This window comes from Equus caballus, chromosome 15 (assembly GCF_041296265.1).
Source record: "Equus caballus isolate H_3958 breed thoroughbred chromosome 15, TB-T2T, whole genome shotgun sequence".
NCBI classification, from domain to species: domain Eukaryota; kingdom Metazoa; phylum Chordata; class Mammalia; order Perissodactyla; family Equidae; genus Equus; species Equus caballus.
This window is the reverse complement of record NC_091698.1, coordinates 62,729,750-62,752,240: the sequence shown is the minus strand read 5'-3', so window position 1 is coordinate 62,752,240 and position 22,491 is coordinate 62,729,750. Positions and strand designations below refer to the sequence as shown.

The window sequence follows — 22,491 nt, the reverse complement described above, 5'->3', positions numbered from 1 at the left end:
GAGATTAAGATAGAGATAGAGACAGAGAAGGTCAGCAGAGTCTTGAAGACGGCCTTGTGAATATATAATTTCTGGATGCACCAAACATTTCAAGTTCTATATTTGATGAATTATATGCCAATCCTGAATACTCTGTAAGTTTAGAAGTAAATTTGACAGTGAAGTAGGAAGAGGCCTGGGAGTACTTGATGCAGAGAAAAAAATTTAGAAAAGAAAGAGAGAGATGTTTAGAAACAACAATAGTAGCAGCAGCAAGAATAACAGATCAGCGGAGTAAGCAATAACAAATAAATAAATAAAGGGATTGAAGGTAATGCACACACACAAAAATAAATGAACTGAATGTTTTAGAAGGAAGCAGGAGCAAAACCAGAAGGGAAAGTGGGTAAGTGTCACTATAGGTAGAAAATCACTCTTCCTGTTTTTGGAGGAGATTCTGGTTAGGATGGAAAGTCTGCTCTTGCTCCTCACTGAGAGGCTGAAGTTACTACCACAAGTGTCTTCTCCTTTATTAGCAGGTGCCAGGGGACTTAGCAGCCCATTCCACGTGTTCTTGTCTTTGAGTCACTAACAAGAAACACTAACATTGGAAAGACAATAAGCAAGCAAGGGCTGATGGGTGAATGCTCCCTTAAGAGCAAGTAGGAGGGCTGAGTTTGTGTTTCAGTTTTCAAAGAAGAAAGAAATCTAATCACTTCTTAAGCTTTGATTTTGGCAGCCAGACTTGTTCTCCCAATAGATTCTTCTACAGAACTCAGAGCTATAAACCTTAGGTTGCCAACAACAGCCTTGCCTCTGCAGTCCATCTAACAGCCCCAAGGTCATCTGTAATTTGCATAATTAGCAGTTCTAATTTATTTTTTTTCTTCAAAAATCAGAGTTGTGATAAAAATGGAAATACATAATATTTTTGTTCTTCAAATGGTTTTCATTCTGGGTTGCAATTGTTTTTAAGGACTAGAAGAGAGTAATAATTAGGATCCATTATCAAGATGATTGGAACACTGAATCACTATCATGACCTCTGTCCATATAAATCCTGATGGCCTCTTCCTATAAATGATAGTTTTATAGCCATTTCTGCCATCTAAACTTACGGAAACAAAGTAATCCTGTCTTGCTAAGACAGACTCTACTTCCAAGAATATTAAGTGGAATTGTCTTTTCCAGAGAGAAAGTTACAAGTATTTCCCCTCAGAGTAGCAAGTGGAGGGTGATTACATTCAAACAGGGTCACCAGATGGCAGGGCCCACCGCTGCCAGATGCTGCAGTACCTCTGGCAGCTATTGAGAAAGGAGAGAAAGGGCTTTGTTCATGGTTCACCAACTTCTCCACTAAATCACCAGCTTCTTGGAAAACCACAGGTCATCCTCTTTCTCTGGGGAGCAAGCAATAAAAGAAAACTTGTGTAAAGAACGATTTTCATTTATCCTTTTTTTAGAGTCTGTGCACAGTGAAATGAGGGTTTCTATACGAATATTTTTTCTGACTTACTGGCTGCCCTAGTCACTTCTTTCAATGTTTCCACCAGAGCTCTTTTTGTTTGTAATCTGTGTAAAGATGTAAAGATGATTTCTCTTTAGTATATTTTTTTGCCGGTTTTATTGAGATATAATTGATCTATAACATTGTATAAGTTTAAGGTATACAACCTAATGATTTGATATATGCATGTATTGTGAAGTGATTACCACAAGAAGTCTAGTTAACATCCATCACCTCACATAGTTATGATGTTTTTTTCCTTGTGGTGAGAAATTTTAAGATCTACTCTCTTAGCAACTTGAAAATATACAATATAATATTGTTAACTATAATTACCATGCTGTACAGTACATCCCCAGGACTTATCTATCTTATAACTGGAAGTTTGTACCTTTTGACCACCTTTACCTGATTCCCCCACCCTCACTCCCTGCTTCTGGCAAACACAAAGCTGATCTGCCTCTATGAGTTTGGTGTTTTTAGATTCCACATATAAGTGATATCATACAGTATTTGCCTTTCTCTGACTTGTTTCACTTAGCATAATGCAAATCAAATCAAATGCAAATGCAAATAAAAACCACAATAAGAAATCACCTCACACCTGTTAGAATAGCTATCAACAAATAAATAAGAGATGAATGCTGGTGAGGATGCGGAAGAGAGGGAACCCTCCTACACTGTTGGTGGAAATGCAAATTAGTATAGCTGCTATAGAAAACAGTAGGGTGGGTCCTCCAAAAATTAAAAATAGAACTACCATGTGATCCAGCAATCCTTCTTCTGGGTATTCATCCAAAGAAGATGAAATCACTATCTCAAAGAGATATCTACAACCCCATGTTCACTGTAGCATTATTTAGCCAAGACATGGAAACAACCTAAGTATCCACCAACACGTGAGTGGATAAAGATATATATATATATGTCTATACACATCTGTATATATAGATATAGACATGCACAACACACACACACATACATATACACACACATACACAATGGAATAATATTCAGCCATAGAACAGAAGAAAATCCTGCCATGTACAACATGAAGGGACCTAGAGGGCATTATGCTAAGTTAACTGGTCAGACATAGAAAGACAAATACTCTATGACACGTTCAGTATATCTGGGAAAGATGAGGGAAAGGCGATGGGAGGAGGGGTCAGGATTGACCATCATGATTCCAAATTCCTGCCATTGCTCTCTACTCAGCCACAGCTTTCTTCACTTTCTTTACTGTTGCTCGCAGCCTAGAACTCACAGACTCAGCACCCTTCCATGCAATGCTACAAGGAGACAGAGTCCTCTGCAGGGCTGGCATCCCAAAGAGGAAGGCCTCATTTTCAGGATGAGCATACATGCTGGTTTGCCTGAGACAATATGGTTTTTGCCAGTTGTGTTGGCATATTTATTAATTGTACTTCCTTTCTCTATAAAAGGGTCCTTACTTGGAAAACAAATGTATGGTCACCCTGCTGATTTCTCTTTATATCACCACTTCTCACTTCTATCTATGCTACCACCACAAAAATCTGATATCAAGATATTCCAGATTTTACTGAATAATTGGAGAAACTTAAAGAGAGCAAGGAATAAGTTAAAGAATTTCGAGGGAAATACGATACCTATGATTTTCTTTATAGTCCAAGGGAAAAAGACTGAATATATTTTTCTTTTTAGAGGGTCCATCCACAGATGCATCACAGTTTCTAATGTTTCCCCCATCCTGAAGACCATACTAAGTTGCACACAGCGGCTGTGTGTGTGTGTGTGGACACATGCAAGCAGAAGTGGGGTTGATCTCCATGTACTCCTCTTATTAAGTTATTCTAATTATACACACAGTCTTAATGAAATTAGCTTCCTTATCATGTATGAGACGCAGACACAACTTTAAGACAGGTCCCCTTCCAACCAGATTGCCATGATGAGACCCAACTGCGCAGAAACCTTGGCCCCTCCACTTTCCACACCTGCTCTGAGAGCACCGTAAACTCTCCACGGTGTCAAACCCCACAAACCTCCCCGTGGGAGATAGTTTCACTCCAGGGACCACCTCTCTTCTCTTAGAAGTACTCAGTAATCAGACTAGTACTCATGGGTGCATTTCCAAAATCTGATTTATTTAATATATTACAAAAGCATCGTTTGAGGATAGAGCAGAGAAGAAGTACTGTGGAGGCTCCAGCTAAACAGTCTAGTGTGGATTTTGGTGTGCTAAGTCGAGTCTTCTTTGAGGAGTTCTTATCAATATGAATTGACTTTATTGTTTCTGTAAGCATCCAGCAAATAATTGTTGGAATACATCCTCACATATACAGGCACATGTACAAAAAGCCATCCCAAGAGAATCATCTGTTCTCAGGAATAGCACAATCTAAATTCAAAAGTGGAGAAAAACGTATATCTAACTGCCCTGCAATTAGCAAGGCCACCGATGCCCACAGTGGAGGTAGAGTGCTGTATATTTTATGTTGAGTGATGTTAGTTGCATTTCCCTATCCTCCCTGTTTTCACAATATGTTCCCTTAAGCCTGCAAAGATCAAGAAATAAACATAAAACATTACAGAATCCCTGAATATCTTCTCCAGTAGATTCACAAATATTCAGCTAATAGTTGATCTTATAACCTGGGAGGACTGGAAAAACGCGCATACAGAGAGCCCTCTCACTCCCCAGCCACTGTCCAGAGGCGGGACGATTTTATGTGTATTGTTATAACATCACAAAAAAAAGCTGAAAAAATCTTACGTTTATTTCCTCCTCTATCTTCTTTTTTATTTCTGCATTTTCTCTTGCATTTAAACCACTTCTGCCTTAAGCACGTTTACATCACACAGGATATTATGTGTAGACCACAGGCAATGCCATGAAAAATAAGAAGGAAAAAAAGGTTTACATCTGCTTAATGCTTTCTGGTACAAAAATATAATGATATTAAATATATGTCCAATCAGGTGGATCAGCCCACATATTAATAAGAAATTTTTCATTCCCACCAAAAAGATGAGGCAGCATGGGAGAGTGAATAAGACAGAATGAAGTCAAGGTGATATGGATTAAAATCCTGGGACCACCACTTACTTCCTTTGCAACATTGGGTAATTTACTTAAATTGCCCTGAACCTCAATCATCTTGGTTGAAAAACAGATATAATATTCCCCATCTTGTAAAGTTCTTCAGAGAATTAAACAAGAAGGCAAAGGAAAACATTTAACACTATGTGTGGTGCCTGCCACTTCCACTGCCAAGTCAGTCACTGCCCAGGGCCTACGGGACAGTCTTACCTGGTTGCTTGACCATATCTCAAACTCAACTTGGCCAAAAATGAGCCTGTCATTTTTCTTTCAACTCACTTCTTCTCCTTGAGAAAAACATCTCACGACAACTTGCGTGAATCATCAGTGGTTGCTCCTTCTCCCTTAGATTACATCCAGTCAGTCGATCAATCTGGGGCCCACTTCAAAACAGCTCTCTTATTTTTCCTCCTCCTCTCTGTTTCCAAGGCCACTGCTTTAGTTCAGGTCTCCATAATCTCTCCTTTTGAATATCTTTCCAATTTTCATTGGTCTTCTTGCCTCCAGACTCTACCCTTTGTAATCCACTCTCCCAATTCTGCTAGAATGATCTTTGTAAACTACAAGGCAGCCACTAACTTTTCCCTGAATGTGTCACCCTTGCTCAAGACTCTGGACCTTTGTAAATGCTATTTCCTTTGAAATGCTTTTCCTTTTTGCATTTGAATTTTTAAACCTAACTTGCTCTTTGATCTCAACTGGAAAGATTCCACCAAGGTCAACTACTCAGTCTTAGGGTCCTAAGCTAGTTGCAAATAAGTTTGCTATAGCAGTATGTAATGATCTATTTAAATGTTTTCTGCATAACTAAATAAAGAGAATGAGCTTTTTGTCTTTGAATCTTCAGTATCTAGCATAGCATGTGGTACCTCGCCTGGTTCTCTGCCTGTGCTGAATAAACATGTGAGTGAATGAGCAAGTGGACATGGAAACATTCATTTATTTGAACTGACATGTGTCACAGGCATCATCATGAAAAAGGGCTGATGGTTGTGAAGTGAAAATGCTGTGGACACATAAACTTGAAGACTGGAAAGAATGATAACTACCATACCAGAAAAGAAATGTCAAAATGAGTTTGCAGTGTTTACTTTAAAATGTGCCCAGCCGGTTTTGGTTCTGGGAGATTTTGCTACTGTGTTTATCAAAATGCATACTTCTAACAAAAAATGCATAGAGCTGCCATCAGTTACCCTGAGGTGACCTTCTAGAAACCAAAATGTTAGTGTGGAAAACATACAAATGACCCAAAGGCTAGGGTGATCATAATTCATTCATTCAACAAATATTTATCTGAGATCCTGATATATACCAGGCACTGATTTTCTATAAAATATTGTTTTTAATGGAACCAATGACAGTTGATATATTTCAGCCAAAAAGACTCCAAAAGTAATGTATTGGGAGAGCACTGAGGTGTTTACTTCCTGTAGAAACTAATTTTTCCACTGCCCTGAGCATAAATTACCTTCCTAGGGAGGATTATATTCTACGGCAAGACCTTTCTCTACTTCAGTCTCATACATTAAAAAAAATGGCAGACCAAGGTGAGATGGTGTGTTGGGGTTCCCCAAGACTACCCCCAGGGTCAGTGACTTCCTAGAAGGACTCCTATGACTCGGCATACAATCATACTGATGGAGAAGATTTAACAATGAAAATAGGCAAACAAAATCAACAAAGAGAAATGGCACATTGGGGAAAAGTCTGGAGGAAGTCAGGTATAAGCTTCTGAGAGTCCTCTCCCAGTGGAGTCACACAGGATGCATTTAAGTCCTCCAGGAACAAGTTATCACAGCATGTGAAAGTGGCTGGCTTCAGTGTGATTATCATTCACAAACCTTTGTGGGAGAGGTGGAGGGAGAGTGGGCACACTGCTGAAAGATTACCAAAGGAAGGCTAGAAGTAAAATAATGTGGAAAGAATACAAAAATCTTGCACTGCCATGCAATTCAGATCCCAAAGCTTTATAATTTGTGATTCTAATTCTCTTTAAGTCACAACATGTCTAATTCTAAGAATCATCCTCTTTCCTCATAATTTATCATTAGGAATAGACGTGTATAATATCGCTCATTGATGCATTAGTAAATTCTGCCCTCCTTCTAGAATATCTATATTTAATGCAGTTATTTTTTACTTGACTATCTGGCTTCTAGACAACAGATACTACATGAGTCCTCTTAAGGTGATAAATTTTTAACAACTGTAGAGGAGGGGAGTAAACTTCAGCCTACAGGCCATATTCAGCCCAAAGTTTGTTTTCATAAATAAAGTTTTATTGGAACACAGTGCATGTCCATTCATTTACGTATTGCTTATGGCTACTGTCTTCCTCAAAGGCGGAGTTGAGTAGTTGTGACAGAGACTGTATGACTTGCAATATCTAAAAAATTTACTATCCAGCCCTTTACAAATGTTTGCCAACTCTTCTACTATAGGATCCAGGCTATAAATTGAGCATTATTTCTAGAAACCTATTTTATAACATAAAAATACTAAAACAGATGACAGCAATAGACTAAAAGCAAACATTTTTAAATGTGTTTTTATAAACTTTATTCAATATGTCAAAATTAAACACAATATAAACACTACAACATAAGTGTTCCCTTTTGGGTAGCACATTTCTGAATGAGCAAAAAAGGGCCTAGGTTTTATATGACAAGAGCCATTCAATATGAGCAATGCTTTCTTTCCTAAAACTGTGTAGCAAGCAGAGCCTTTTCCCATTACTCCAAGAATTTTCAAGCAGCATTACAAATTGACTTGAGTTTTATTCTCAAAAAAATATTGTTTTATGATTTAATGTCCATTAATTGCCTCCCAAAGTTTTGAGGTGCTAAATTCCAGAGAGAGGATTTCCTCATTTTCTTCTTTAACTGTCCTTGGTTGAAGTGTGGCAGCAGACAAAAGTCACAGATTTACTCATTGCTGTCTTCAATGTTGTAGTCATTTTATGGACATTATTATGGAGCTGGCTGTGATTTTCGGGGTCTCATCAGCAATTACTATTGTCCTAAGAACACAGAGGAACAAGTCAAACCACAGGACCAAGAAGACCTGTTCAGAGCCTGAAATGAGAATAGGTTTACTGCTTGCTGTAACTTTAGCTTTTCAAGAATCCCCATGACCTAAATTCTTCTCGCTAGAGCCAGACTTTCATCTCTTCCTTATATATCCTATTAATTTTTTATTGTAATAGTTGTACAACAGAAATGCTGTATCATGAAATAGATGCTACAGAAAATTCCATTTGTCCTAAAGGATAATTCAGACATTACCCTCACATATTTTTGCCATTGCCCACACTTTTTAAAAATCTGTCCCATATTTGGGTCTCAGGAGAGTGAGATCTCTACATCGATCCTGCCCACAGGCTTCTATACTGCTGCTCTGGCTCCTCGCTGACAGATCTGGGTTGGCCTTTCTCCACACTGGCTGCACCATGTTATGGTGCTGTTTGGATGAGAGGAGAAAACAACAGTCTCATTTTACACATTCAGCACCTCTGATCTTGAGCAGGAGCTGAAGTGTTGAGATCTGTCCCTAGGAATTTGCAGAGCCTCCAAATCTGTTACACGGCACATCATTTCCAGGAAGATTCCTATCTGCCTCCCCCAGAATGCTTCACAGTGTCCAGGAGAGGGACAGTTCAGACACGGGGGGAGTTACCTTGCAAGTGGTGCTAAGGAAATCTCAGGATAGAGCCTTAGGGAAACCAGCGAAAGCTTAATTTTTTAAAAACTAAATATATGACTGATTTCTTTTATTCATAGACTAAAAATAAGAATAATAATGATAATAATAATAATTCTAGGTAAAATTTTTAAACCCTTACTCTGTATCAAGCATTATATCAAATTATATTGAACAAGGGATAGAAAACTACTGTCTATGGGCTGGCCATTCCTCTTTGTAAATAAAGTTTTATTGGAGCACAGCCGAACTCACTGCTTACATACGGCTGCTTTTCCTCTATCGTGGCAGAAGTGAATAGTTGCAACAGAGACCACATGGCCCACAAAGCCTGAAATATTTACTATCTGGCCCTCTACAGAAAAAGTTTACCGACCTCTGATATAGATTAACTCAGTTAATTCTTGTGAGAACTCTGTGATGTAGGTACCTTTATTATTCTCACATAAATAAGGAAATTGAAATTCAAGAGGCTAGGAAACATTCCCATGGTCAAAAAGTAGGTGGCCTAAAGGCCTCACAGGTTTTACAGTGACTTTAGGCAAATTGTTTCACCTCCCTGGCCCTCAGTTCCCTGCTAGACAAAGAAAGGCCTCAGGTGGGATGGCAGCCATGCTGTTTCCCATCTACAACTTTGTGCGTGACCAGCCTGCTCTGTCATTTCACACAGCCAAAGATAAAGTCAGATTTTGCTACAAAAGCCTGATATCCATTTATGTCAAAAGAGAGTCTCCAAATGCCACTCAAGAAAGGGATTTCACAGAAATAACTAGAGGAGTAAAATGAAATCATTACTGTTATACCAAAAAATGATGCCAGAGGCCTGTTCTCTATCATTAAATCACATGAATGCCTTGTTCCCCACCGTACCATGAGCACAATTACTAATTCTAGGACAGCAGTTTCCAACAGCATGTATAAAATACAAAAATTAGCCTTGAGTATTATGAGGTATGTTACAAGAGAAGCTTCTGATGGCCCCCTCTTCAGTCTGATAGCCCTTTGATGTGATCAGGTTGTTTCCTAAGTACTCCTTTCACTTCAATCCATAGGCATTCAGCTAAGCACCACAAGTGCAGCTCTGAGACCCATTCTCACTCTCTTCCTGCTCCATTTCACTCACAGAGGTGCTGCCCCCTGCAGGCTGTATTTCCTAGGTCCAGCAGAGTTGCTATTGGCTTGGTTCCCACAATGGAAGGTTCTCAGTGGAGAAGAGAAGGAAGAAAAATGCCTCTTGTACTCCCCTCCCCCTCCTGCAGCATCTCTGGCAGAGAGTGTTTCTCCTCCACAGCTCCAGCTCATTTCCCACCAAGAAGACTGATCAGGATTCCACCTTCCTTTACCTGACATCCTCCCTCAGGCTCTGGTAACCCTTTCCTGCTGTTACTAATCTCTGCTTGCTTCATTGCTCCCTGTTGCTTTCTCTGTGCTTATGTAACCTGTATAACGAGGCCCCTGTATTAAATCTTTTTTTTTAAAGATTTTATGTTTTTTCCCTTTTTCTCCCCAAAGCCCCCGGTACATAGTTGTATATTCTTACTTGTTGGTCCTTCTAGTTGTGGCATATGGGATGCTGCCTCAGCACGGCTTGATGAGCGGTGCCATATCCACGCCCAGGATTCGAACCTACGAAACACTGGGCTGCCTGCAGCGGAGCACGTGAACTTAACCACTTGGCCACAGGGCTGGCCCCTAAATCTTCTTATTTTAAACACTTAAAGTTCTTATGTTTTCTTAGATTTCCCCTAACAAATGCATGACTCTTGGACAGGTTCAAATCACCCAGGATTCTGTCACAAACAACAGACACAACAGACAAGCCTCTAAATGTGCATGTTTTTCCTGTCCAAACTCAACCCAATCTTCACCATGAGCCTCGTTTCTCTTAGGAACTGAAACAGCTCTGACCATTCATACATTTGTCTAAATTTTCGAATTTAATGGAAAGTTTTCCAACGAAGACCCATTTATTGCCATAACCGAGAATATACAAAAAATATATGGTGCACAATACTCACTGTCCAGGAATTAATAAGTCTCTCTGGGAAGGTATGATAAATTCATATTAAAATGATTAAGTGATATAGTGAGGTGTGTCATTAAGCACATATGTGTAAGGAAGTGACAGTAATGGCTATTACTGAGGTCTCAAAGGAAAAAATCATTGCAGTTGGGAAGAATTAAGAAATGTTTTCAAGTCAAGAGCCAGGTCAAAGGTGAATGCCTTGGATGGACAATAGACAGAAGAAAGGACATTCTAGATAGGGGGCTATCATAAACAAGAGCACAGCTCAGTCCAAGTCCAAGTGAATAATTACTCATTTACATGTGAATACAGAGCATGCCGAAGTTGGATATAGTGATTAGACGTTTAACTATTTAATGATAGGCAAAAGAGAAAGTGCCCTCTGATCTTAACAAACAGCATTGTGTGAGTAAAGGAGCACTGGCTTTGGAGTCAGCAAGACTTGAGTTTGGATCCTGGCTTTGACTTTGCTGTTGGCATGACCGTGCATCCTTTTCTTAAGCTGTCTGTATCTCAGTTTCCTCAAATGTCAAATGGAGATGAGAATTTCTTACAAGGTTGACATGAACTTGAAATGGAGTGGTGTACATGAAATGTTTAACAAGGTATCCAACAGACCATAGGCACTCAGTTAATGATGGTGGGGGATGGTCTCATTAGAGTCTTTTTTGAGTTCAGTCAGTAAGTCAATCAGCTGATCTTTAAGGAGTACTAACAGATGACTGAAGATGCTCCCAGAATTGTTGTGAAGATTAAATGAAAGGATATATATAAAAGCATTCAATAAATCTGCCTGGCTCAGAGAAGCTGTTCCACTTGGTATTTATCATTGACATTATCACATATATGTGATCTCAGGGGTATTACAACAAATGTACATGGTCTCTGCGCTCAAGAAATATATCATTTAAGAACCCGAGATGTAAAACAGAAAAAATAACAAAGTAACTCCTGTGTGGGGTGTAGGCCATGTGTGTGTGTGTGTGTGTGTGTGTGGCAGTATCCTCAGAGCAGCCTTGATTGTGCAGGGTGTCTACTGGGAACTGAGGAGAAGGTCCAAATGAGAGTTGAGGAAAAGATTCTTACTGACCAGCACTGAAGTCAGGTCTGTAATGTGAGCGAGAACTTAGAAAGCCAGGCATGACTCACTATGTGGAAGGCAGTTTGGTTGAGACGGCATTTGTTATATCACTGGGTTTGAGTTTTTCTGTATGTAAAAGTGGATTGTGCAAGAGATTAAGGTAGGGAGCAGTGGACAGAAAGTTTTGAGGCCCTGGAGATAATTATTAAAAAATGTAAAACAGTCTTTATTTGGGGGTGCTACTCACAAGTTGACACTGATACAGAGACTTCCAAGGAGAAATGGCTTTTCATGAGGTCTGTGGTTCTTCTGTGGTCAAATCTCCGTCTAGGGGGGCAAAAACAAGGAGCAAAGAAATTAGTTATGGGACAAACTCACAGACAAACCCCTAAATAGGAAGGCCTACTCAAACTTCTTGAAGGCTAACATTAGATGGCGGCACAATGCCCGTGTCTCTGGCGTTAACACTCTTTCAGGAGCAAATGGACCGTGGCTCCATCATTGTTAATCCTGCCAAGAGAGAAAATTATGATTATATCTGCCCCTTTGTTATTTAACCATACCTAAACCTTCCTTGGGGTTATAACTACTTTTATTTTTTTCTTTTTATTAGGCCAATCACTATGACTACAGTGCTGCAGCTAAGGACAAGATGACAATATTTCAACAAACGCATATATTTTTAGGAATTAATAATAATTGAGCCAATCCCTGCTCAAAAACAGAACTAGTGGTATATGGAACATCAAGGTAAGAACATTTTAGATTCTTTCATATGGAATAATTATTTAGATCATGTTTTCAGAATGCCATAGTATAATTGGAGCCCAACTGCAGAAAGCCTTTATGAAAGTATACAGTTTTTATTCAGTTATTATAGTCATTTTGTTTTAGCATTTATAACCAGATCAAATTATGAGTTTTTCCAGTGTGGTATAAAGAAAGAACACTAGTCAAGAAATCATATAAATAGGTTCTAGTTCTATCTTATATGAACTATAAGAAGCAAACTATTGTCATTGGACCTTCTTTCTTTCTTTTAATTTTCAGGTAGAAAAAGATAGGATTTGAATAGATGGTTAATATCAGTTTTCTGAGTTCCCACTGTTGAGACTAAGAATCCCTCTACTGGAGAGATCATATCTAAATACAATTCTACTACTTGAAATTTACTTCAAAAGGAAATATAAACACTTTAAAAACATTTCACTATTCTACTCTATAAATGTATTCATTCAATATGTGGGTCACTTAAAAATGCTTTATGAATGCTAACTATGTTTATAACCTTGTGCTTAGTACTGTGGCATGGGAGTTTTTATCAGCAAAAATCTCAGAGTTAAAGACTTGCAGTGTATTTGTTAATTCTATTATTGTTAACACGATAAAGACATAGATTTGAACTGCATCAAGCCCTTATTATAAATAGGAAAGCCAAATAATGACACTGTTCCTCGTAAGGCACAGCCAAGAGAAGGGGATCATAATCTTGGCTTTGCAGCCAAATATCTCTTATCTCGTCTGCAAAAAATACCTCATTAAACATTTGTCTCCCCTTTAACTTGGGAACTACTTTGAGACAGTGGTTTTTGTCTTTGAACGTTCAGTGTACAAGGGGATCTTTAATACTGAATCAGCAAATAAATGAGTGACAGAGTGAATGAATGAGAGAATGATGATTAGAAAGGAGTTTATGCAGAAACTTGCAGAAGAACATTCTGCTTCACAAATCCTCAGGGGAAAAAAATACATATATCAAACTGTAAGCTCTCAATAAGCAATTTACTCATTAATTGAGCATAAGAGAAGAAAAGTAGATGTGACTATGATATCAACTAGTAGTACATATTTAAAAGGAAAACGTCAAAAGATAGGAGACCAAAACAAGAAATTCAAAACATAAATAGAAACAGGGTTGGTTACATATTGATGATTGTTGAAGCTGATTGACAGGTGTATGAGATTCATTATATCATTCTTTCTACTTTTGCACATGTTGAAAAATTCCCATAATAAAGAATTAGAAATAAATAGATAGATATGCTGAGCAGGTATTATTTATGGTAGCTGCCACGCTTTGCTCTGGTGATCAGAGTCCCTGTAGCACAGGAATTATAAAAGGAAATTCAGGGCCAGTGATATTTAAATATAGGATTACCTTGCGCGTAGGCTCTGCTATATCACATAGTGGCCATTTTAATTGAAATGATACAGACAGCGAGGGGGGCAAAATGATGTCTGATGATGGCACACGAGGAGACCACCAGCCAAAGCAGGAGTTTCAGCTGAAATTATGACATGTTGATTCAGAGTTATCTAGGAAGGAGGGAGGGAGAGATAAAGAGATGGATTTAGAGTCTTATCACGGGCTTTTGAGTGACAGACTTCTCTTCTTTGGCCAATTTTTGATGTTCCAAAGGGGAATTGAGTGGCTTTAGTATCTACCAATAACAAGTATTAAAGGAGTCAACTTGAAGAGAATTAGTGGACAATCCATCATGTATTGAACTTATAAAAAGCTACTCTTTTCTACCTACTTTCTATACTCCCCTGCTTACAATTTTCTTAATCTATTAAAGGGGTAGCTATCTTCTATAAGACATACACAGCATTGTAGAAGTGCCAGTCATCTGGAATGTTTATTTAACACACCAAACTTCTCAGCCTTCATTTGATATATCACAATTTCTACCAACAGGAAAATTTACTAAGTCCTCACTAACTATTTGGCTTTCTACTGGATTTCAATCCATTCTATGAAGTAGGCAAATGACACCAACTAATCCTTAGAGTAACTCAATAGGGCAGTATCTCAGAGGGATGCCCAGTAAAAAGAAAGTAGCTCTCTGTGTCATTGCTCATTGGGGTTCACAGGCATACCAAGTCAAAATCCTTCGCAGAGGTACCACTCCATGGGTTTCTCAGCCTTAGCACTCTTGTTGGAATGGTTGTCCTTTTTTGACTAATTTTCCTCTTTAAGATTGCTCATGATCTCCATTTGAAACCATTATTCAATGGATACAGATGATAGATATCCAGAAAGAGACATCTGGTTTATACTAAGCACTACACTCCTCCCATCAACTGTGACAAGCCACACAGATAAATATGCTAGGGTCACAGTATTCTAGAAGACATTTTCTAATGTCAAATACATGATTTTGAAAATGTCCTGGTAATCAAATTCTAACAAACAAATGTGCTAAGAATAAATGATGATTAAGGGTGTGAGAGATTGTGTTTATGTGTGGGAGAGAGTCACATCACACCTTAAGTAACATAGATTATAACAATACATTTCACATTAAGAAGATTAATTTTCTGGAGTCATAAGAAATTTTCTCATGACAGATGTTTCAAATGAGACAGGACATTAAACTTCAGGGAACAGCACTAAGGGATCCAAGTTCTGCCAGCTGAGGGTAGTCTTTCCATCTCTCATCCCCTTTGAACTGATTCTTCAGTGAGACTTCATCAAAATTTTTTTAAAAACTCCTTTGAAAAGGAAAACATATTAGCACCTTTGATTTTGTGCGATTTCATTTTATAATTTCTTAGGAAACAACTTGGTGTCACAGTTCCCATTCTGAAATTTCTCTGCTTCTAGTCTCTCCTTCCTCCCATCTGTCTAGCTCACAGCTGCCAGAACAATTACCCTAACATAGTGCTTGAATCCTGACACTTCCCTGCTCTTCATCACCTAGCCTCACAACATGCTTGGCTTTCTGTCCTATGGACCTTCACAGAGGAGACCATTTAACACCCACCTTTAGGTCCAGCTCCATCTCAGACTCTAGGACTAAACTAACTCCAAGTAAAGCATATTTTTATAAATACTCAAGAAGATTAAAAACATCATTCAACAGGACTAGGCTATTGATTGTATTTGGGGAGTGAAAACAAAGATGAGGTGCAGAATAGTCTCAGATTTCTCAATGGGTGGCTGTGCCTTTATCAGCTATATGGAGTTTGGGGTACATCTGAAATATACACAAGAAAAAGCCAACTAGGAAATTGAATATATAGACCTATATATTCAGGGGAGAAGACCGAATTAAAGATAAAGAAGTGAATGTCATTAGCAAACAGGTGAAAGATGAAACCCAGGAGCGAATGTCATTAGCCAGAGAGAATCTGTCAAGTAAGAAGTGAAGAAGGCCAAAGAAAAGATATGGGAAAACTTAAAATTAAAGCATGGGGAAACGAGAAGACTCCCAAGGAGTCAGAAGAAATAGCCCAGAAATCTCTGAGATCCAACTTCACATACTCAACTTGTTAGCAATTTCTCCTCACTCTGGTGGGACTCAGACCCGCATTCAGAAGAGCTCCAAGGAGGGGCTCATGGGTGGGCCTCATATCCACAATCCATCCCTTCCTCAGAGGGTTCTTTTCTGTTTGGTGTCATGGATTTGAAATGAAACTGAAGCTGAGCATTCACCGGCACAAGCTTTTACTCAATGGCCAAAGAATGAAGTGGGAACTGTGTTCATGAATCAACTTCTATGCTCTTGGGGTGAGTAAGCAGCTGTTACAAGAGCTTGAGGTAAGGAAAGGGAGGATTATTCATAGTATTTGGGGAACAGGGCAGACTTTTAGGAGGAACAGGGGTGCCACCTCTTTTCTTTCCTTTCCTTATTTAGTCATATCCTGCCATTGCCATGGCAATTGTGAACTGTCAAGGCGCTAGTGGGTGTGTTATGTAGCATGGTAATATATCACAACAAGCGTATAATGAGCTGCAGGGTCTATGTCAGGTCAGGTTAGACTGCCATTTGCCTTCAACCAGTTTTAACTGGTTTCAACTGGATGTCTCAGCCGTCTCCTCCTTCCTCTCATTGTTGTTTCCTGTAAGTTAAAGAGAACATGTTAGGCTTCTTCTGAGCAGGTTTGTGGTTAATGTCTTATGGGGCCAGGGGCCGGGGTAACAAACTGTCTAGCTACAATTTCACAGGTATGTCACATTTTACAAATCACAAAATGAACTCTTCATCTCCGTCTCAGTTTTACACCACCATTTGATTGCTCAAACAAAAATGCTTATTCTGCTTCCAATCACTCCCTACATCTAATTCATCATGAAATCTTGCTGCTTCTAACTCCAAAAATGTATCTCAATATCCTTAGCTTCTCTCCATCTCCATTATTATCTCCTCAATCCAATTCATCAACATCTCTTACTGCAATAACCTCTTAATGGTTCTTACCACTGGCCTTGGCCTATTATAATCCAGTTCATGTTATTGCCCTGCCCTGCCCTGCATGAAACCTTTCAATATTCTGTTGTATTTTAAATTTAACCTGGCCTCCTCTCAAGGATTATAAAAGGTTCTACGTGATCTGCTGCCTTGCTTTTGTCCCTCAACCTCACCTCCTACTACTGTTTCCCTCTCTCATGTGCCACTGTATAAGTCAGGGTTCTCCAGAGAAACAGAACCAAGAGGATAGATATAGATATAGACACAGAGACATAGATATAGGTATAGTATTGCTATAGATATACAGATATAAAAAAGAGATTTATTATAGGAATTGGCTCATGCAGCTATGCAGGTCAAGAAAGCTTGATCTGCTGTTTATAAGCTGGAGACCCAGGAAAGCCTGTAGTATGATTCAGTGGGAGTCTGAAGGCCTGAGGACAAAGGGAGCCAATGGTGTAAGTCCCAGTCTGAGTCCAAAGGCCTAAGAACAAGGAACACTGATGTCCATGGACATAAGATGGATATCGCAGCTCAAGTAAGAGCAAATTCACCCTTCCTCCATCTTTTTTTCTATTCAGACCCTCAACAGAGTGGATAATGCCCACCCGCACTGGTGAGAGTGGATCTTCTTCATAGTATTAATTCTTAAGTGTATGTTCCATGAGATCATTGGCTATCTTACTAATCAGTATATCCACAGAAGCCAGTACATGCCTGAGATGATGTTGAACAGACAATGAATTCTGGACCCTCCCAGATGCCAAATATCTACTTACTTAAATATACTCATACTGTTTCTTCTAAGCTTGTCTGGTCTGGTTAAGAAGTTACATTCCTGCCCCTACAGTTAATCATATCATCAACTTACAAAATTGAGTCATACTTAGTCTAGCATTTAAGTTCCTCTGCTGTCAGACCCCAAATTCTCCTTTCCATCTCATGTCCTACTATTTCCCATTATAAGCCATGGAGTCCATCTAGGCTGGCCCACTCCTTCATTATCAAATAGGCCTGGTGGTTCCAACAACCAAGTTACCTTGAGAGATAACTTCTACCTAGAGTGTGCTTCTCTGTCTTCTATATTTTGATGTGTCCGTTGAGATCCAGCTCAGCTCAAGTCTCCTCCAGGAAATGTCCAGACTAATTAAAGTTCAGTGATCAAACCCTTTCTCTTAACTGTTATGACTTGTGTCCTGTTGTGCTCTTTTTAGAAACTTTTCATGTGCTATTTTGACCACTTTACCAATTTTTATGCTTTATAATGCTATTAAAATAGTCCTGTCTATGTTGTCCTCCCACAGCTACCTTTTCACAACTTGAGGATAATTTGTGCTGTTTATCTTTGTGTCCCCTAAAATGTCTTGCACATTGTAGGAGCTCAGAAATATCTACTGTTTATGTAATTGATTCCTTCATTTACATGAAAACATTTTGGCAGCAATAACTAGGAAATATGATACGTATGAGCAGAGAAATTTAGAACTCACACTTGTCATATATGGTCATACTTTATATTTGGAAATATTTTGATTGATTCAAAAATTCTAATATGATATAGAAAATGATTTTTTCTTGTTACTGTATATCCGTACATATATATTTGCTTTGTTTTGTCTTAGAATCCAGAAAGAATAATCTATTAGGTACTATCGCAATTAATGAATGGTAAATGGACATAAAGTTGCTAAGTAAACAGTTCTCCACTGAGACTGATTTAATGTCCTGGGAGATTCGTGAGAGCTGTCCCACTTCTGCTCAGTAAGTACTCTTTAATATTTTGTTGCTGGGTGATTGGTCTACTGGGTGTTCCATTCTAAATTAAGTGAATCAACAGTGCAGCTATAAACAAGAGAGGGTTGGTGAGCTTTGAATCATAGAGCAATAGTAAATATATTGTGCCTAAAAACAATCTGATTCAATCTCTTAGTTATTTGAATTGAAGCTCTATGGATAAGAAGAAAAACAGATAAGGTGAAATTTTAATATTCTTCTCTTATAAACAAAATATTGGTAGTAAATGGATCCTCAAAACCAGAACTTGCAGAACTGTAGATAGACTCCTGCATTATCCAGATGCTCCACATGCCAGGGCTACTGATGGATAAAGCAATTATAGAACAACTCTCATTATATTCACAAAGAAAAATAAAAATGAGGTTTGGAAATCTGAGAATAATGAAACAGACTTTTGATTCAAGATGCACTAATCATATGCACAACTCTATTTTCATACCAAATCCTCTGAAGTGATGGAAGACTCATTAAAATATATACCCTCCCACACATAACAATGCCCACAAGTGAGCAGCAAAGCAAAAACTTTGAGGAACCCCTAAAAGACACAAAGAAGATGGAATAAGCATGAAGGAGACCATATGCTAAAATGTATGAAGAAATGACATCAAGGGTGTTCCATGGTCAAAGTGATAAATGCTAGAAATAGACAAGAGCTCAAGGCCATGAAACAACATAATTTGATAGACCAAAAAACCCCCTGAAATTTCAGCAGACGTTCAACCTTTTTGAATCTCCCCTCATCAATTCAGATAAAGCAACAATCATAAGACTAATTGTTCTCAAAAGAAAAACGTGGAAGGTGTAAGCTTGTGAGTACTGTGGAGCAGCCATACCAAAAAGAATCGCTGTCCAATTATCTCCCTCATCTATAAACTTCATTCTCTTTCAAAACAGGTCACAGTGCAAGCTACAGAAAAACTTCCTGCCTCTTCCCCCAGGAAAGTTGCAAATCTACAGCAGATAATTTAATAGGAAATACCCGTTAAAGATGAGCACAGGGTCAAAAATAAGCACACGTGAATGAAAACCAACATCACGGCAGAGAAAACAAATTCAAACTCTCAAATCAAATTTAATTGGTAACAAAACAGGCATAATTAATATACTCAGAGGGCAAAGAGAATATCACATGCAAGAAACAAACATAGGCCATTATTTTAAAAGTGAGAGATTTTGAATATAAAAATGGAAAATTTAATTTAAAGACATGAGTAAATGAGCTGGTTAGTAGACTAGGCAAAACAAAAGAGCAAATTCATGAGCTAGAAGAGCACATCAAGAAGTTACTTAGCATGAAGCATAATGGGACAAAGAGATGGACGGTCTAAAAGAAACATTAAGAGCAACTGAGGATAAACCTAGATTTTCTGCCATCTATTTAGCACGAGTTTTAGAAGAAGAATAAACAGAATGGGAAAGAGCTAATATTTAAATAAACAACAGAATGAAATTTCCCAGAACTGAGGGAAGGCAGGAGTCCTCAGATATTAGAGTATTACAAGTGCTGAGTGAATAAGAACAGCACATCTAGAACAGTGTAGTGTTATTTCACAACATCCAGATAAAGGGGGAAATAATTTTAAAACTTTTAACAATTAATAAGCAGATTGTCTAGAAGAAAGAGACTCAGATCAATGTCTGACTTTGCAGCAGCTACACAAGATTCAAGAAGCCAATAAAGGAATATTGAGAGCATTGAGAGGAAATTTTATTTCTTCTTTCCTCCCTTCCTTCCTCCTTTCTCACCTTTCTTCTCCATTTTCTTATATTCCTTTGTTTTTTGCTTTTTAACATTTGACATCCCAGTTAGCTAACCGTTGCAGGAGTAGAACTGACAATTTACTGAGAAAGACAAATTAACGAATTTAAGCACAAAGTGAAAAGCTCAGAAAACGAAACAAAAAGATAAACAAGGAAGGGAAAATAAAACAAGCAAAACAAAGCAAAAAACATGGGAGATTAATGGGACTTGCTACTCCTGGGCTAAACTTGAAGTTTGATAAAGTAACTTAAAGGTGACCTTTAGAAGCTCTTAAATCTTTATGTATTTTGATTATTGACATCCATTTATAGAAGAATCATTAACAAAAATACATAAAAAATACATAGCATAAAAATGCTAGAATTTCACTTCCAATAAAGGTGGAGTACAAGAGACCAGATTTATCCTCCATCTTGAAGCAATTAAAAACAGGACAAAATATATGAAACAATGGTTTTTAAAGCATTGGAAATCAGGCAACTCAGAACAGAAATGCCTGAGATAGAATCAAGAAATGAGGAAAACCCAACAATTGTCTTTCTTACTGCCTTGAGAGTGTTTCCAAGACACAGCATAGAGAAGGTGAAGCCAGGAGGTACCTGGCAGACTCCTTGATTGAGGAGAAGAAGCTGAGAGTCCTGGGAAATCAAAGTGGCTAGAATTCATAGGGCAGAGTAACAGCTAGGAGACAGTTGTGTGATCAGAGATTGAACAACTATACCCTGGGTACCAAATCCAGCCCACAGCCTGTTTTCTTATAGCCCATGCGCTAAGGATGGTCTTTACATGTTTAAAGAATGTAAAGAAAAAAAAAAAACAGGAGAAAAATGTGTGACAGAATTTGTATGTGACCTGCCACGTCTAAGATATTTCTATCTGACCCTTTACAGAAAAAGTTGCCAACCTCTAGCACAGAGAGAACACTAGAGATTTGCAGAGACTCTCCCTCAAGCATTCTTCAGAGTATTTATAAGTGCTTGCTTGTGAGGAACTTACTTGGGGCCAGGGAAAGGATTATCCAAAAGCATCAGAGGAGAGTACTAAGAGCTTACACGAGGCCAGGAATAGTGCTGGCTCTCTGAAGCTAGACTGGAAAACTTCATAATTTACTTGGTGTATGGTAGAGGATGCAAAAGGGTTTTGCCTCAGTAGTGGGAAATAATTATCCCCAGACTAAATGCTGTCCTTATACTAACAAGTCTTAAAAGCAAGACTTGAAAGGATCAAACCATTTCCAAGTAACTTGACTTCATCCCAGAATATTGATAGGAAAACAAAAATATTAGCTCCCCAAAATATAAAATTCAAAATTTCTGGTGTCATGTCAAAAATTACCAGATATGCAAGGAAGCAGAAAAATACAACCAACAATGAGGAGAAAAAACAATTGAAAGTAACATGGAACTCATAATTATTGTAAAATAAATAGATGAGAATATTAAAACTACTGTTATAATTGTGTTCTTATGCTCAAAAAAACTGGAGAAAATGATAGAAACATTATATGGAGACATGAACTTCAAATTGAACTTCTAGTGATGGAAAATAAAATGTTGAAGATGAAAAATACACTGGATGACATTAATAGTAGCTCAGACATTGAAAAAGAAAAGATAGTATTTTTCAAAATATGGTAATTGGAACTATCCAAAATAAAATACAGAGGAAAGAGGACTTTGAACAAAATAAAAACAGTATCAGAAAGCTGTGAGACAAATTAAAGCAGCCTAATATATGTATAATTGTTGTAGTCCTTGAAGAAAAAGAGAGTAGCAGTGGGGCACAGAAAATATTTGAAGAAATAATGGCTAAAATTCTCCAAATTTATGAAAATTATAAGCTGACAGATCCAAGAAGTTTATTGAACCTTAACATTGACAGCATATTTCCTAACATACACAACACACATTAGAATACAGTGAAGCAAGATCTTTAAAGCACAGAAAGAAAAAAATTCAATAATCTAGAATTGTACACCCAAGAAAACTGTTTTTCAAAATGAAGGTGAAATAAGATTATTTTTAGAAATATAAAAGCTGAAAGAATTCATTACTAACAGATCAAAGAAATGTCAAAAAGAAGTCATTAAAGTGGAAGGAAAATACCAGATGAAAACATGGATCTACTCAAAGAATTAAGAGTACTGAAAATGGTGACTATGTATGCAAACATATAGGACTTTTTTCTTTTTATATAAATCCCTTTAAAGGGTAATTGACTAAACAACAGAATAACAATATAGTAAGGACTCTATAGCATATGCAGAAATTAAAAGATAAAAATAACACACAAGCCCAGAGGAGAGAAAGGAAACTGTTGTAAGGCTCTTAAACTATGAGTGAATTGGAATGAGGTCA

General features: G+C 38.0%; 1 long non-coding RNA gene across 1 annotated transcript; it reads right to left on the bottom strand.

Moving 5' to 3' along the window:
* Positions 1–7,115: 7,115 nt before the first annotated feature.
* Positions 7,116–13,693, bottom strand: LOC111768214 (uncharacterized). Its single transcript, XR_002800392.2, has 3 exons — positions 13,536–13,693; positions 11,625–11,704; positions 7,116–7,590 (listed from the first exon to the last, which is right to left on the bottom strand). It is a non-coding gene; the product is annotated as an uncharacterized lncRNA (long non-coding RNA).
* Between the last annotated feature and the right edge of the window lie 8,798 nt (positions 13,694–22,491).